The following is a 12,506-nucleotide window of genomic DNA, read 5'->3' as shown; positions in this document are numbered from 1 at the left end:
TGTAGTTTAGCATGGAAAAGATACCTTTCCATTTTTTAAACTTGGTTAATGATGGGTTTTCTTTCTTTCTTTCTTTCTTTTTTTTTTTAAGATTTTATTTATTTATTTGACAGAGAGAGATCACAAGTAGATGGAGAGGCAGGCAGAGAGAGAGAGGAGGAAGCAGGCTCCCTGCTGAGCAGAGAGCCCGATGTGGGACTCTATCCCAGGACCCTGAGACCATGACCTGAGCCGAAGGCAGCGGCTTTAACCCACTGAGCCACCCAGGTGCCCCTAATGATGGGTTTTCAAAGATGGCTACAGGTTATATTATATCACATGCAGGCTTCCACTAAATTATATTAAAATATATATACTGATATCACAAAACATTCTCAAAGCAATTCAGGTTAATTCAGTCCCACAAATATGTACTGATTTCTACTGAGAGGAAGTATGCTGGGTAAGGGGATCTGAACTGGGATAACTACAGTCCCAAAAATACAATGCAGATAACCTGAAATTTTTAATATAATGTGGCAAAAACCAAGAGAGTAGTAGGTACTGTGAGCACTGGCAACAGTTAATCCAACCTAATGATTCGAGCATGAGGAATACTGAAGCAAATCTTGAAGAAGAAATAAGTATTAGCCAGCAAGAGCAGAGAGAGGGCATTCAAGACAGAGTATAATATGAGAAAAATACAGATATACTCCAGAGTATGTTACATGAATGGTGTTACAAGCAGAGTCTGATTTACTGAAGCATAATGTGTAAATCATGGAGTAAAATCTGAAGAAATAGATAAAAGCAAGTTTATGGAAGGCTTGTACGTTATTATAAGAGGCTAAATTTTATAACATATAAGTAATAAACTATAGGTAGAGCACTGGAGAAACATGGTTGGAGTTATGTTTTTAGAAGACCACTTCTGTTACAATGAAGAGCAGGAAAGATGATACGGTGGGGGTTAGGAAAGACATTAGGAGGATAATAACCCAGGGGTAAAATGACAAAGCCTCAGGGGTGTGTGGTAGAAATGGAAATGTAGGAAGGATTCAAGGTGAATTCAGATGGTAAGCAGAGTCAAGAGTGTTTGGTGATGGCTGAGAGGTGATAGGTGAGTGCAGAAGTCCAGAATAATTTACAGGTTTCTCACAGGAGTATTTTAGTGGAACACAGTGCTGTGAGCCCCTATAGGATAACAGGAAAAGAAAGAAAATCTGAATGGAGGGAAAGGGCAGAACGTGATGAGTTTACTTTGGACTTCTTGAGTTTGGGATACCAGTGGAAGTTTCAGGTGGATTTGTCTTTAGATTCACAAATATGAAACATTCACAAATATGAAACTTAGCCTAGAGGTCAAGGCTGAAGATACAGATCTGAGATCACCATTTAAATGCTACTTAAAACCATGCGAATGAGTGAGAGTGCTTTATTATTGCAGAAGAAACTTCCATGTCTTTCAAACTTAACCATTCAGTTTCCCATCCAGTTCTTTTTTCTTTAACAACTCTACTTCATTTTAATGGACTTTTACCTGTTTGACCGTGTTGTGGTCTAGGAGGAATGCACCCATTTTGATTTAGCCAAAGACATGGAAACTTCTGAATAGGAATCCTATCTGTCCATGATATCTACCATTCCATTCTTACCAGCATATTACTGACTTGGCCTCCTTTAAGTTATCTATTCCAAAAGTAACTATACCTTTCTGTGTTTCTTCTACAGCCACGGCTCTCATGCTGCCTGCTACCATCTACCATCGGGGAGGATGCTATCTGCATTAGTTTTCTGTGGCTGCTGATGTTACTAATTACTCGAAACTTGGTGACTTAAAGCAACATGCATTTATTATTTTACAGTCCTGGAGATCAGAAGTCTGAAATCAGTTTAACTGGACTAAAATCAAGATGTTAGCAGACTGACATTCTTTCAGAAAGCTCTAGGTGAGAATCATTGCTTTACCTTTTCTAGCTTCTAGAGACTATGTATTTCGTTGCTCATGGTGTCCTTCCTCCATCTTCTAAGTGCGGCAGTCAACCACCTTTGCTTCCATCATCCCATCTTTTTCTTCTGTCTTTGACTTTCTTGTTTCCCTCTCATAAGGGCCCTTGTGATTACATCTGGCCCTTCAAGGTAATAGAGGATGACCTTTCCATCTCCAGATCCTTAACATAATCACACCTGCAAATTGTCATGTAGGATAAAATTTCCGGTTCCAGAGATTAGGATGTGGGCATCTCTCCAGGGCTTCTATTTATCTACCACACTGCCTATGACTAGAAATGAACACAGTCGCTAGCCCTGGACTGCAGTAGTACTTAGAGGCACTATAAATATAAAAAGAGTAACTAGTCATACATATATTTAAGTAGCATTCCTTAATTAAAAAGAAACATATGTACAATAACTATAAAATAATTGCTCTCAGTTTTATTTGCACAGTATCACTGTTTATTTCAAAGTAATTCTAAAAATTACATGAATTTTGTAGCCTTTCAATATAACAGACATTTTTCTTTCTTTCCTCCCTCCCTCCCTTCCTCCCTTCCCTTTTTTTTTGGGGGGGGGGTGGATCTCAGCATAAAATTCTCTTTCTTTATAGCTCCCTGAACTTGCACTTGCCGGTTATGTGTCCTTATAGAAGGGTGATAAATCCAGGTACCTGCCTTCCATTCTGGAAGTCAAAGAATCAAATGTTTTCTCTCCATCTCCTGGTACAGCCAGGGAGTTACTGCCTGACTGAAGTTTGGCCTGTCAATTGTTCTACCCTGTGACTTGAATCTTGATCAAGTAACGTGAGGTCAGAAAAAACAGTTGGCATTTACTCATGTTGCCCTTGTAGCACCAAATCAGACGGCTTCTGTCTTTCAGACCTCCTAGACCTCCCGTATTGCCTTAAATCCTGCCTGATTCTCAGACTGCTTTCCAGCCCTCCCCTCCATTCTGGAAACTTCTAGTATCTTTCCAATGAATTACTTTCTCCTAAGTTAGCCAAATTTGGTTCTGTCGCTTATGGTTAGAAAATCCTAGTAATTATAGTGGTACATAGATATTATCGTTGCTGGGTTCAATCTACCATAAGAATTTTGTAAGAAAATTGATTTTCCACTTCAAGTAATTTTACTCGCTAATGTCACATAGTCTGAGTTAAGGAATTCTTATTTATGTGACCTCATTAAAATTCTATGGATTAAACATCTTTACAGATCTGGAAAGGCAACATAGTTGCTTTTTCCAGATCAGGAAAGCTATTTTTTTTACTTTGCCTTTTCATGGAATCTTAGTTGAAGTGTTAAGCGCCTCTATATAACCATTCTTGAATGGCTGGGGAGTATCTTTTAAAGTTTTGTTAAAACGTTGGTGATCATGGTACTACAATGCTGAGGATTTACCTCCATTTCTTTGGCTGTTTTGTGGTTTAAAGATTTTTTTCTTTAATGGAAAATCACTCAAGTGAAATTGCGGAAAAGCGAATATTTATCTGAGTCATATTTTTTATGGAAACCGTTTTTCACTTCTCTGCATTTTTAGAAGTGTTTCTTTAAAAAGGATATTCTATTAATATTTATAATTAGATATCACACAAAGCAGATGCTAAATCTTATGCTATAACTTTATGGGTAAAATTACATAAAGAAGATTATATAGTCTTTGACATAATGTTCTCTCTGGGAGCTGTAGAACAAAGGATATTCTCCATGAAGACGCCTTTTTTTTCTTTTTCTTTTTCTTTTTTTAGTAGAGAAAAACAGGAAGACGGTGATTAACTACGATTATTTTAACTAGATTATCTTAACTATTATCCAGAACATTAGTAGTTAACTGGGTAGATCAGGAGCTCAATAAATAATTGACTTTTTTCTCTTTGATCCACATCTCAATTCACCTATTCACACTATCTCTATTCTTACTTTGAAGCCACGTGGATTCTTCCTATTTTCAGAGCACGTTAGAGGTGGGGTCCGCCTGTGTGAACACCCTGGCTTCCAAAGATACATGGGGGGGGGTGCGGTTAGTGGGGAGTTTACTGAGGTCAGAGGCCGGATGGGAGGAAAAAAGGGATTCCTTTTTGTGATTACCGTCACGTCAGTGACAAGAGAAACCAATGGAATTAATATTGTGCAATTTAATCCACACAGCCACCCAAGAGCCATCTTTGTACAGATGGGGAAACTGAGGTTCCGAGGAATAAATGTTTGAAAGTAATGGCATGGGCTTTGCACGTCGGTTCTCTGAGTCTAGCCTCTTTCCACTACCCCGTGTCTTCCCTGGCAATTGCTTCAACAATTCTAGTAGGGACCCCGAGGATGGAGAAGAGAGGAGCAAACCCTCTGGCCGCCAACTTGATCTCCTGTGATCATAACTGTTAGATGAGTTCTGATTCCCTCTCTTAAAAAGACAAGGTTAGGACAACGGCTGGCAAGATAAAAGGCAAGGTTCATTTCTCCGGAGACGCTGCACCAGGGAACGGATGGGGCACGCCCACTAATGGGTGGCCGCCTTTCGAGCCCATCCCAGGGATTCGGGGCTTTCCCCTCGGACCAGGTTGAGTGTGTGTGAGTGCACTTGCCACCGGAAGCCTGAACGGGCAGAACCCGCAGGCCAAGAGCAAGCTCCGGGAGACGCCGGGCGCCTCCCCGCGGCCTCGGCGCACGTGCCTGGGCTGGGGCCAGGGCTAGTGGCCGCGCCGTAGTAGCTGAGGCGGGTGGGAGAGGCTGGCTCCCGGCCGCGGCCGCCGCCCGCCCGCCGGCTCCGGTGGTTGGGCGGAGGAAGCGCGGGACTCCTCCTCCCCACCGTATTAACATGCACCCAGGGGCGGGTGACCAGCCCAGCCTCGCCGCCCCAGCTCGCCGCGTCCCGGCGCTCAGCCTCCGCGCCAGAGGCGAGCGCTGCGCTCCGGGCGCCGCAATCCCGAGGACACGGCCTTTCCGACACCTCCAGTCTCGGAGAGTCGGCAGCATCATCGGCGGCAGCGGCCGCGGCCGCCTCGGCTCCTCTCTCGAGTCCTTCCCATCACCTTGTTGAGACCCTGTCCCGGCCGCGGGGACACCCCTTTTCGTCCTCCCCCCGAGGCTCGCGGGACCGACGGACGGACGCAGGGATCCAGGGCCGGACTGCGGGCAGCGGCAAGGTAACGCCGGGCTGCGCTGCGGGGCTGGGGCGTGCGCTCTCGGCGGCGGCAATCGAAGCCCGGGCCGCCAGCACCACCGCGATCCCGGAGCGCTGGGTGTCTCTTGCCCGTCGCTCGGTCGCCGCTCCTCTCGCCCGCGGAGGGACGATGGGCTGGGTTCCCTGGCAGCTTCTCCTTCGCCATCCACCGCCTGCGGCGCACTTCCAGATCCCCTGGGGACCCCGGGCACACGGGGGCCAGCGCGCCCCTCTCGGGGCTTGCGGTCCTGGCAGCTCCCCATTGGGGCCCTGGAAGGGGACAGATTTCTAATTGCGACAGGGTCCTGGAAGGGGGAGGGGAGAAGAACACTAGTTCCCATCATCTCCACCGGCCAAATTCACATCTCCCCTGCCCCCAACCCCTGGTACACCTTGTAGGGGAGGAGGGGACTGCTCACTGCAGGGGAGTTCTCGACAGGCACCTGGGTCGTTTGCAAAGCAAGTTGTTGCACTTGCTTTTTAGGTGACATTTTGGTTGTGGAGAGAGCCTTCTCCCGTGTGTGTGTGTGTGTGTGTGTGTGCGCGCGCGCGCGCGTAAGAGAGAAAGCCAGAGAAAGAGAGACACAAAGAGAGACAGAAGCACGCAGGGGGAGATCGAGATACAGAAAGAGAGACACACACAGAAGACGGGATTCAAGGGGGAGGTCACTGTAGAGTCGCCCCCCGCCCGCGGCGGGGGCCAATTCCTGGCGAATCGCGTGGCCAACCTTGAGACGCGGTATTCAGTGAATTGAATGAGCGGGTCTGGAGCCGAGACCAAACGGGGACTTCTCCTCGGGGCTGGGAGAGATAACAAATTGCACTTTCATTGAGGGGCGGCTGCAGCTGCGGGAGGGACCTTCGGAGGGCCGCGTGGAGATGAAGACCCTGCATTCAGGACTCCGGCTGCTGAGCTCTTCGAGGAAGGCGAGTTGTCCCGGCTTCACCCGGTGGCCCCCGGGAGGCCGTGGGAAGGGGCGACCCTCGCCGGAGACACTGAGTGCCTGTGCCCGAGTGCGGCTCCCGCCCGCGGCTCCCGGGCTCGCCTTCCTCTCGGCCAGTGGCGCTGCGGAATTTTCTATTTGAAAACCGGGGGTCGTGCGGAGGGGAGGGGTTTGAAGTGGCCGGAGGGCCGGGACAGGGACAGGGACAGGGACGCGGGTGGGTAGATGTTATTTCTTTTATGGACTCAGGCAAGACTACATTTACACTCCTGACACAGGGAGCCTGGCTTGAGTTCGTGAGAGATCGATGCTTCCGGTCTCCCTTGTCATAACCTGTAAAGTTATGGAATTACAAGAATGAACGATATATAATAAAAGTAACAATTAAAAACATCTTTATCTTTTATAGTCTTCATGAATGGCTCTGTAAAGTGGTGATGGATCAATCTGAGTTGTAGTCAGACACCGCGATGAAGAATGTTTAGAACTAGGAAACCGATTTTAGGACCGAACTCAGAAACATCTTGCAAATTATTTTTACCAGGAAGAAGCTAACTGCCTTTTGACTGTTATTTATAGCAGAATTTCAATTTCAGGAAGCAACTTTCTATTGGCCAATGTAATTTTGCATATATAGCAATAGTCGTTCTTCCAACTTCGACGGAAATGACATGGAGGCAAGAAATGTTATAAGTATCCCAATTTCTGTAATGAGAAAAGGATAAAGTGTTTTTTTGCTTAAATTTTTACAAAGGAAATTCAAAGGCACAAAAACACTGAATATGTATTTATGCAAAATATGTGAAATTTAAATGTCCATTCAGGTCATAAAAATTACTCGGTTCAGAAAAATCTATATTCTGGCATAAATAGGAAGTCAAAAATTCAGAAATCTTATGTCAGTAGCTATGTTATTAATGTCATTTGGATTTATCACTTCAGGTTAAAGTTGCAGCAGGGGAAGTCATTGCTTTGAAATATTACAAGTTTCAGATCTAAAATTCCATAACTGCTTTTGAAAAAAAAAAAAAAAAAAAAAAACCCAAACCAGAAAAACAACACTCACTTAAGAGAAAATGTTGCTTGAATGAAAAAAGACTTGAGCACATTTGCAAATATAGGATATAAAAAAAAGCCTGACCTATCTCTGTTTCTCTGTTTCTATCAAGGTTCCTATTCAGAGATTAGTTTGCCAAATAAATTATCTCAAATATTATATGCAATATTGGAAACTCAACTGATTAAGAGATTCCTTAAAAAGTTGTGAAGGAATTTTCTGACAAGACTCTTCAAATAACACTGGAGCACTTGTGCTTTTGAGAGATAATGTGTGCGTGAGTTTTCCCTGTGGGCAATTCTCATGGGTTAGTATCTTTAATTTCTCCTTCACCATAATTTTTTTTCTGCCAGGACTAAAACCTTGATGAAACGTATCAGTAATAATTGAAAGCAAGATCTTCTTAAAATATTATGGAGCCCATATAGAGAAATAGCCTAAAATGAAGTGGTCTACTTTCTAAATCTTTCTAAGCTTAAGGCCCCTATTGAATTCAACTTGAAAATATAAATTGCACACACTTTGATTTAACTCTTTTAGATGTCTGTGTCTTTGTTCCATATAGCCATCTAGATTCATTATTATTTTTTAAATTTAAAATTAAAACTGGAAGGGAACTGAATTTTTACTAACTCCTCATTTAGAGATATGTAGCATAGTAATAGTTTCAGCTACAACTTAATTGTGGCAAGTACCATATTTGTATAGAAACTTCTAGAAACAAAAAAAAATCAGCATTCTGATTTTGATTTCAAATAGTATTTTGAATTGGGAAAGAGTAGTAAAATGCTATCTAAATGTATGTTTTTATAGTGAAGTTTATATGATGGAGTCCAGTTCCTCTTCTGGTATCTTCTTCATCCTTCCCAGAAGTTGCTCCGCCCTTTATCAGATCCATTGTGCTCCCTGCAGAAGTTTTCTGTTCCTTTCAGGAAGCACTGAACTGGAGAATTTTTATGAAGATTGCATCTCTATAGAAACCGCACTTGCCTCTCTTTGCTTAATTTCAGGAAACAATGTAGTTGTAAATTCTTTTGTTTCTTTTCTCTTTTTCTTTGGTAATTATTTCTAGCTGGTAGAGGAGCAGCACCATTAAAGCACTCCAAGGACTTTTCAAAAATCTCAACACTTTGCTCCACCCCTTACCTCTCACATTTACAATCTTTGCCTTACCTCTGTGGGATGTTGTTTTCTTAACAGATTTTCATTTTAAAGAAATACAATCACAAGAAGGCCCTTTTCTAGCATTCCAAAAATTTTTGTGCTGCTGAGATGCCTGGAACTTCAAAAGCACCTGTGTCTTATGCTGTCTTTTACTTCCAGAAGATGCTAAGGGTTTATAATTCTCCATTTTCAAAGAGAAGAATCTTTTCACTGGCCCCCAAATTAATTTCTCCTCCCTATACACCCTTTTAAAATCATGGTGAATTTGTAGCCTGATTCCTGTTACTGCCTAATAAAGGTGACTTTCTGTGGATGTGTGGTGTATCAGAAATTGCTAGAGCTGCTGTTCCTTCTTCTACCACAGAGCAGGATTTAGAACTAGTCTTAAGGCATGTACTTTAATTTATTAAACATCCACTGGTAATTCATTGTATGAGATACCACGTACCAGTTGGTTTTCTTTTAACACATATTTTGTTTATGCAAAATAATAACAAATATCCCATTAATACATAAAGCATTAAACCATTTATGCATATTTGCTACACACACCACCCCCAGAAGTTGGTATTGCGTGTGCAATGTGTTGACCCACCATTTTTACCTTCTTCATTCTAATAAATGTCAGGGACTAGACAAGTGGTGTACAGGTGAGAAGCTAGTGTTATTCTATTTATCGGCTTGAAGGTTGGTGTGTATTGTTTTCTACCTCCTGTAGGAGTTAAGGATTGCAAGGTAAGTGGATCCCACTTCAGAAGACCAACTCATACACAGGAAGCCCTCTGGACATACAGCTGTAGATCTTTGGCCCAGATTCCTGAATCTTTTCTTGGGTAGCTGAGAACCAGTAAAACTGGGATATGAATGCCCTACTTGGGGTTGTTGTGAACGAGATATCAGTGCTTTGGATCTGCCGTGAAGATGCAAACCCACTTTCCTCCTGGAATTTGCCCAAATCTCAACTGTTTGTTTTTATATTTACTTATCATCGTTTGCTCACCTGTTGTCATTGATAATTCCTAGATCTCTCAACATTTTGTGAGATTTGTAAGCAGCAACACAAAAGCAAGCCACAAAGAGTGTGGTTGGGCAGTGTGTTAACTCTCCAAATCCGGCCAGATTTTCTTAGTGTTCAAGAGAGTAGGGGCTTGGTGAAACCCTGGCTAAGCAATTAGGAGAGGCAGGTTTGTGGTAGGGCAGGTTGTCACCCCAGCTCCTGTGTCCCTGGCTGCTTGGGGAGGGCTCAGAGGCATTGAATTGGCTCCTTCAGGCGGCCTGTGGGGAGGTCTCTCTCTCTCTCTGGGCATGTTTCCAGCCCTGCCGCTTTACTCCGTGTGTGACATGGTTTTGGCTAATTTGAAAACTTCTGCTAGAGTAACTTCCCTTTTAATTCTACTACTGGAGAACATTCATTAGTATATGATAGGATACTCTGACCTCAAGATCATACTCTTTCTCTGGAGACCCTCTCTTGGTTTCAGTTTCAGTGGAAACTCAGAGTGTGGTCTATTTCTGGACTAGAACTTTCCCTGCTAGATATCACTGAGATTTCTTTACAAAACACATGCTGCAGTTTCAGAGACAAATGGCATTTTGATCTTGTCTCAGACTTTGCAAACAACCATTCTGTGATATGATTCATCCTACTACTCTAGTAAAAAGGCAAGGTAGAGTCACTCCCTTGGAAGCTCCTTTCCCAGGCATTAACCTGGCATTAACCCAGAAGGCTAAGGAACAATTTCATTGTTTCAAACAAGGATGCCTTTTCCCCCCCCCCCCATTAGAGCCTCAGGGTGAGTCGGGTAGGAGGGGTGGGAGTGGGGACAGGATCTTGAAGCAGTAGACACATTCGGTAGTTGATTGTGTGAATCTTGCCTAGGCAATTTAGAGGATACTCACCTGATTCTACAGCTTCTACGAAGCAGGATAAGATGTCTTTCCCGGCTTTCCCTGCAACACTGTTTCTTACTTTATTTCCTCTTCCCTAGATCTCAGCTGAAAAGTAATTTAATCAGTGAGGCTTGCCAGTTGAATGCAGTTTTAGTGCTTTATACTTTTTTTCATGGGCCTTTCACAGTAAATAACGATGCTTTTTTGACTTTTGTGATTATCCTATCAGCTGTCTTCCCCACTGAACTGCGTATTCCATGAGATCAAGAACTAAATATAGCCTGTTGACCAGATATCAGCAATGCTGAGCACGGCCCCAGGCACTTAATAAGTGGTCAGTAAACGTTGGTTAAGTGAATGAGTTAATAAACAAATGAGTGAATGCAAATCTGTATTCAAACTGTGTAAGGACCTTAACTCTGAGGGTAGTATGCTGTGGCTTTTACAGCCCATCTCCCCTGCTCCTTGAAATCTTTTTTTTTTTTTAAGATTTTATTTATTTATTTGACAGATAGAGACCACAGGTAGGCAGAGAGGCAGGCAGAGAGAGAGGAGGAAGCAGGTTCCCTGCTGAGTAGAGAGCCCGATGTGGGACTCAATCCCAGAACCCTGGGATCATGACCTGAGCCAAAGGCAGAGGCTTTAACCCACTGAGCCACCCAGGCGCCCCTGCTCCTTGCAATCTTAAATTCTGTATTCTCTACTCCAATAATACTTGGGAAACACAGGGCTGATCTCAGGGTGGCCAATGTGTGAGGGGGTAGGTTTTGCTACATTTACCAACTAGGGAAACTGCAATCCACTGGAAAACCAGAGGAAGTTTCCGAAATAAGAATTTTAAAAATGGAATAAAAACAAACAAAAGTCTCCTGTCCCTTCCTCTTCCTCCTCTTTTTTACTCAAAAGAAGCATATGAATAACTTAATCAGTCTACCTGCCGGTTTATGGTGCATGGAGTGTCCCCCTCCCCAGGTTTAGCACTGGCTCCTTTCTTACTCTCCAGCCCAAAGGATTGAGCACTCCTTCCTATGGTTCCATGGAATCTGATACATATTTATTTCTTAGTTTTGCATTTTATTTTCTGTTTATGTGCCTACTTCTGTGAGACCATAAGCTCAGAGATAAGGGCTAGCATAGGACTCACGTGGAAGGGATACAGATGTTCAAAGGACAGTGAAAGATTGAATCAGCTCACAAGGATAAGAGACAACTCACCAGGGATGGAAAGAAGTGGATACAACTGACTTTGTTGCTTGAGGCTGATTTCTGTTATAAGTACTTAGAACCTACGTGGGATTGCTCTCACTCATAAGCCATGTTGGAATCTGCCATTTAACATTATATGGAATCACAGCCTTCTAAGAAGTTCCGTGATTTTTTTTTTTTTGTATTAGTTTCTAAACAGGCATGTATATATTCTATCCCGCTCTGTGCTTCTGAGATACTTGAATGGTGCAGTGACGTGAGCTTAACCTGCCACTTGGCACCCTGCTTTAGTTGCTGGATTCACTATTCAGCCTTCAGTGAGGGAAAGTAAGACTCAATGTGGACATTGCTCATGTTATTATAAACTCTGATGTGTAATAATTTATCTAGATTTGCTTTTCTTTTATTGGTAATTTAAAATATCTTGCTTTGATGGTAAGAATCCTAAGGGACGTAGATGATTGATGTAGATATTGGCATGATGTCACCCCCAAAGATGAGCAAACAGGCAAACAAAATTGTTATCTCCTGTGTACTCATTAGCGTGGAGAATACAGAAATGCAAACATTGTTCAGATCCTTGGGTGGCTTAAAATCTAATCCAAAGGATAAGATTAAAATGTAGAAAATAATTAGTAAGAACATGTTACAGAATAAATGTAAGGGCTCAAGTATTGGGACCTGTAATACTTACTCCGGGCTTTTATGGAGTGACAGAGCTCCACAAAAAATAGGATCATTGTGGAACCTTCCCAAGAGAGGAAGAAGGTTTTAGACTGGTCTTCCCGGATGGGTAGGAGTTAAATGGAAGAAGCGATAAGGCAGAACATTTACAAAGACATGGAAACGCAAATCAAATCGGTTTGGCATATTCCTAGTTCAAGGAGATAGTCATCAGCTCTGGTTCCTCTAGTGCATTTTCCTTAGACCTGGACATGAATTTGATTGAGAAGGGTGGAGAATGTTTTAGCGTTGATAGGAATGTTGAAGGATTTTGAATAGACAGTGATATGGAGAAGTGGTCTCTTCGGCTGATGGAAGTGGATCTGTCTACCACCAGACTGGAACAGAGAGAAGCATTAGGGGCTTTTCATTAATTGAGGCATAAATGA

The 12,506-nt window shown here is 43.0% G+C and overlaps 1 protein-coding gene across 4 annotated transcripts in view; it reads left to right on the top strand.

Annotated features, from left to right (window-relative positions):
• The first annotated feature begins 4,552 nt into the window (after positions 1-4,552).
• The window catches only part of DLGAP1 (DLG associated protein 1), an 876,459-nt gene continuing 868,505 nt past the window's right edge, over positions 4,553-12,506 (top strand). For 3 of the 4 annotated variants that reach the window (XM_032311574.1, XM_032311575.1, XM_032311573.1), the window contains exon 1: positions 4,554-5,116. The gene's annotated coding sequence lies outside the window, so the exon portion shown is untranslated. Of the gene's footprint in view, positions 5,117-12,506 lie in introns of all 4 variants that reach the window. The other variant, XM_032311577.1, reaches the window with a different exon arrangement.

The sequence above is a fragment of the Mustela erminea genome, chromosome 13 (genome assembly GCF_009829155.1).
Source record: "Mustela erminea isolate mMusErm1 chromosome 13, mMusErm1.Pri, whole genome shotgun sequence".
Taxonomy (NCBI): Eukaryota; Metazoa; Chordata; class Mammalia; order Carnivora; family Mustelidae; genus Mustela; species Mustela erminea.
This window is presented reverse-complemented; position numbering and strand designations above follow the sequence as displayed.